A 6,000-nucleotide genomic window follows, 5' to 3' on the forward strand; every position below is an offset into this window, starting at 1 on the left:
ACAAAATTGGAAAAAAATGCCATTTTGTAACTTTTGGGGGCTTCCGTTTCTACGTAGTACATTTTTCGGTAAAAATTACACCTTATCTTTATTCTGTAGGTCCATACAGTTAAAATGATACCCTACTTATATAGGTTTGATTTTGTCGTAACTACATGCAGGAAAATTTATACGTTTACAATTGTCATCTTCTGACCCCTATAACTTTTTTATTTTTCCGTGTATGGGGCGGTATGATGGCTCTTTTTTTGCGCCGTGATCTGAAGTTTTTAACGGTACCATTTTTGCATTGATAGGACTTATTGATCGCTTTTTATTAATTTTTTCATGATATAAAAAGTGACCAAAAATGCACTATTTTGGACTTTTTTGCGCGCACGCCATTGACAGTGTGGTTTACTTAACAATATATTTTTATAATTCGGACATTTCCGCACGCAACGATACCATATATTTTTATGTTTATTTACACTGTGTTTTTTTTATGGGAAAAGGGGGGTGATTCAAACTTTTAATAGGGAAGGGGTTAAATGATCTTTATTCCCTTTTTTTACCCACTTTTTTTTTGCAGTGTTATAGCTCCCATAGGGACCTATAACACTGCACACACTGATCTTCATCATTGATCACTGGTTTCTCATAGGAAACCAGTGATCAATGATTCTGCCGCATGACTGCTCATACCTGGATCTCAGGCTCTGAGCAGTCATTCGGCGATCGGACAGCGAGGAGGCAGGTAGGTAGCTTCTTTACATTTCCTGTTTAAAATGTCTACTCCTGTGCTGTCTGCTCACAGTTATGGTGGCGCAATCCATCCTATCTTTTGTGGAGGATGGATTACCTTACTGGAGCATCTTTCATTCTTGCCCAGGAATCAGGATGGAGCACAATCGACAATTTTTCCTGATCACTGCACAAGGTGCTTGATACAATATTATTCTCAGCATTAGGTACAATTGTAAGGGCATTGGGGGAGATTTATCAAAACCTGTCCAGAAGAAAAGTTGCTGAGTTGCCCATAGCAACCAATCAGATCACTTCTTTCATTTTGCAGAGGCCTTGTCCAAAATGAAAGTAGTGATCTGATTGGTTGCTATGGGGAACTCAGCAACTTTTCCTCTGGACAGGTTTTGATAAATCTCCCCCATTATTCTTCCTCAAGAAACCAAAACAACATTTGGAAATATAAAGAACCTGCTAACAGGAAGCAATAAGGTATTCAGTCATCACATGGAAAATTGATTCCATGCTTTCAGCAGATTCTGCCCCCGTTCGGACACCTTGCCCAGACTTTTTTCTAATCTATCCCTTCTGACTAGAGATGAGCGAACTTACAGTAAATTCGATTCGTCACGAACTTCTCAGCTCGGCAGTTGATGACTTTTCCTGCATAAATTAGTTCAGCTTTCAGGTGCTCCGGTGGGCTGGAAAAGATGGATACAGTCCTAGGAAAGAGTCTCCAGCCCACCGGAGCACCTGAAAGCTGAACTCATTTATGCAGGATAAGTCATCAACTGCCGAGCCGAGAAGTTCGTGACAATTCAAATTTACTGTAAGTTCGCTCATCTCTACTTCTGATGACTTCAGGATCACACTATAAAATTCTGGCAATGAAGAAAATCTGTTCATCTGTTTTTTATTTTTATTTTTCAGTTTGCTGTAGCTATGTCTATGGACAAATTGTCATTGTCCAGTTCAATGGTGATGGCAATATGCAACGTGGGTCCCAGTACCTTAACTTTTCATTTTTGGCTGTCTTCCAAACTACGTTATATTGAACCTGGAAAGTGAGTCCCTATAGACTCTTATCTGACTCTGATAATCTGGCACCTTTCAGGTTTTGTTTTGTACAAAGAGGTATGTAGGGTGTTTTTGGACCTTTTGGACAATGGTTCCTAATTTCAAAAGCCACCTTCACCCTGAAGATAAGACCCCCCCCCCCTACTGCCCCCCAATGTTACCTGTTTCGAGAGGTTGGTATGAGTGCAGACGGATTTGGTTACAGCACGTCTGATCAGGGATTCCAGGAAAAACCCCATACTGTGTGTCCTAAAAGAACATGCAGGCTCCTTGCTGGAGGCTTTAGGAGAGACATTTCAGAAAAGGGGTTTTGTCAAATCCTGACTGTGGAGAATTCAGTGTTTCCAGTGAATGTGTCTGTTTATGCCTAGGCGCTTGTTCTATAAGCATTTCTGGAAAATGTATAAATATAGATTCATGGAAAAGGGAGCCAGAGAAAATTACCGTCTGACAGGAAAACATAAAGAAATATTCCTGGAGCTCTAGTCCCCCTCCACGCCCCCCCCCCCCCCCCCCAAATCCCCTACAGAGGAGAACAAGGAAGAGACTACAGGACAAAATCCCGAAAAAGTAACTGGCTTCTTTTAATCTGCCAAGTTGTTTAAAAATTCTGCTCTCACAAGCATCACCCAGCTTTCTGAGAGTCCGGAACAGCATCCAATTAGGCAGCATTCCAGTGATGTGTTACCAGTTAAGTGCTGAATAAGTAGGGAATTTTCGGAAAGCGGAGTGGCAAGCCTTGCGGGAGCTGTAGTAATGGCCGCATAGTGACCCAGCTTTCCCTAAAGCAGCTATATCTAAGAATGATCTGAATAGAATTGTTTAGAATTTGTCCTTGAGCTTATGACTCAGAAACACCAGTTTGATTCGCCGGGCTGGCAACAGGGAACAATAGACTGCATTCAGCTTCATAGCAGATGGGGAGACAGACTGTTTACTGTCCATTAATAGAATTATTCTTACATAAGATACGCTGTGCCCTACTTGTCTAATCTGTAAAGCTCTAACTGCCAACACCGCCCACAATAATGAAAATAGAGGGGTGCATCCCTAAGGGGCAACTTGCTGGCCTTTTAACACAAACCTTAGCAGATTAGGGTTAAATCCATTGTGTATGGATACAATGTATCCCATTCAGTCCACTGGCTAGATCAGTGTTTCCCGACCAGGGTGCCTCCAGCTGTTGCAAAACTACAACTCCCAGCATGCCCGGACAGCCTTCGGCTGTCCGGGCATGCTGGAAGTTGTAGTTTTGCAACAGCTGGAGGCACCCTGGTTATGAAACCCTGGGCTAGATCTATAGAGTCACTGCAGGGCGCCCTTCACCCAGCGTCCCGCTGACAGATTGCAAGGCTTTGGGGAGGCATTGTTCATTTCCCAGGAAAACATGAGGGATTTTCCATTCCTCAGTCTTCCTGGGAAGAGGTACCTGCCTGCGCTGTGACTGGCTGCATTCTCCTTACAAGCGCCACCCACAGCTTTATCAGGATTTCTTAGAAAGGGACTAGTTCCAGTGAAATGCAGAGGAGGAGGGAGGGGTAGTCACCACAGTGCTCTCAGCCGCTTTGCAACATCACGTCTGCATTTATTACGTGTTTTTCTGTGAAACTAGTTATAGACCTGACTTAACAAACACTATTTATCTGTAGCCATGAGCTGGAGGTAGCGCAGGACCATTGCAAAGTATTGTTAGGGACAGGAAGGACTATATATTAATATATATATATTTTGAAAGAGATTTAAAAAATAAATATAAATATATCATTAAGCTGGAATACTTGTAATACTAAAGCTTTTTTATGCCTAAATAGCTAACCTGTTTAACCATGCAGTTGTCTGAGAAGGGGGATATAAGGGGCAACAAAACATAAAAAAATATACGCACAGCTTACTGATTCATTGGTAATAAGTGAGTACAGCAAAACAGTGCACAGGAGGTTGTCAGACAACAAACATTATCCAGAAGACAAAGTGAAGAGGATCCAGCATAACACAGTTAAAACATTATATAGTTAAAACCATATTAGTATCCCAAGTGTGACCGAGGTTCCCCGGTCACTAACGCATTTCACTCCCTTGCAGCTATACACACTGCGACTCTAGGCCACAAAGGTATAAAAGCCATTTTTTTTGCCAAGAAACCATTGATATACTTTGGATACTGATGTATTTTTACCCATATAATAGAAAGCATTGAGCTTTTGATTGTTTAGTGCTGGATACTTTTACACAGAATCTTCTGAATCTATCTCGGGGAAAGCTCAGGTATTCTAGAGCTGTGTATGGTAAATCTGCCTGGTTACTTGACATAGTGCCAGCAGCAAGTTACACTGACTGTCTGCAAGGAATTAAAGGAGTACTCCGGGATAAGAAAACTTATCCCCTATCCTAAGGTTAGGGGATAAGTTTCAGATCACGGGGGGGGTCCGACCGCTGGGGTCCCCCACAATCTCCTGTCTGGAGCCCTCAGCTCTTTGACGAAATAGCGCGTTTTGACCACCACATGACGAGGCGGCCAACACAACCCCTCAATACATTTCTATGGCAGAGGCTACCGAACGCAGCGATCCGGCTCTCCCATAGAGATGTATTGAGGGGGCATGTCAACTGCCGTGTCATGCGGTGACCGGGCACGCCCCTTCCGCTGACTACCGGGGCCACGTACGGGAGATCGCGGGGGGCCCAGCAGTCTGACCCCCCCCCCCCCCCCCCGCAATCTGAAACTTATCCCCTATTCTTAGGATAGGGGATACGTTTTCTTATCCCGGAGTACTCCTTTAAGTATTAGGCTTTGTTCACACAGCAGAATTTCAGAGCGGACTTGCACAGGAATATTCTGATTGGAAATTCCATGGCCCCTGATTGGAAATTCCACGAGTCCCATTTCCACATGTCTATTCTTTCTGCCGTTTTCGCTCAGAAATGTGTTGCTGTTTATTTTCCGAGCAGTCCTAGTGCCCGCCGGAACATTCAAATATGCAGAATGTTCACCCTTGTTGTCCTGGTGGACATTCCGCACATTGTCGGCCGTGTGAACATGGCCTTCGACTATGTCCACACAGTGGAATTTCTGAACAGAATTCCGCAGGAATATAGGAATATTCTGCTGAGAATTTCCTCTGCAGTAATGGGCTTGATTTCAATAGGATTCTGTTACACTGTGCACACGGCAGAAACATCTGATGGGGAAATCCTGATTCCGACGGTCAAAAAAAGGGAACATGATCTTAGGATGAAGAGGAGGCCACAAAGTTAATCTACTGCATACTAAACTTTTTGAAGGGCAGGCGAGTGCAATCTATTGTTTCCTGTTTGCAGATATTTTAAACTGGGAAGAAGCTAACTGTAGGAAAGTTGAATCTAATGTATTCTTTCCTGTTATCCGCCATCTCATGCTCAAGCGAGTCCGACTAGAGCAGGGGCAGTTACGATCTCTTGTTTCCTGTTATCAGCTATTTTAGGCTTGGGAGAGTTGGCCTGGACTGTTTGTCAATGGGATGAGAAACAAAGTATCTAAACCTCCCTGCCCCATGATCATTTCTCCAGTGCTGACCAATATTTGCCATTCCTCTTATGACACTTTTATAATTCTATACCAGTGGTTCCTAACCTTGTTGGAGGTACTGAACCCCACCAGTTTCATATGCGCATTCACCGAACCCCTCTTAATTGGAAAAATAAAATATGATTTTTTCAAATTCAAAACATAGGAAGTATATATTTATACACAGGTGCACAAAATGAACAAAACCATTAAGAACAAAGAACAAAACCATGAAAACATGATTTTCACACAAAAACATAATGAATATTTACTGCAAATCAGTGTGACTTCTGCTGTTGTCTTTCAGAGACCAGTTCAGAAATGCGCAGCTTTACCTTGGCAAGTGCCGCTCTCATGTCATTTTCGCAACAATGGCACATTAGGCAGGCAGTGTTCCCCCACATTAGGCAGGTCAGTGGTCTTCAACCTGCGGACCTCCAGATGTTGCAAAACTACAACTCCCAGCATGCCCGGACAGCCAACGGCTGTCCGGGCATGCTGGAAGTTGTAGTTTTGCAACATCTGGAGGTCCACAGGTTGAAGACCACTGATGTAGGCAGTGTTCTCCCACAGACATACAGCCTCCAGCCATATAGAGTGTATGGCTGGAGGCTGTATGCCTGTGTACTGCCCACTTCAGTGCTCCGACCACCACT

The sequence above is a fragment of the Hyla sarda genome, chromosome 6, assembly GCF_029499605.1.
Source record: "Hyla sarda isolate aHylSar1 chromosome 6, aHylSar1.hap1, whole genome shotgun sequence".
Classification (NCBI taxonomy): Eukaryota; Metazoa; Chordata; class Amphibia; order Anura; family Hylidae; genus Hyla; species Hyla sarda.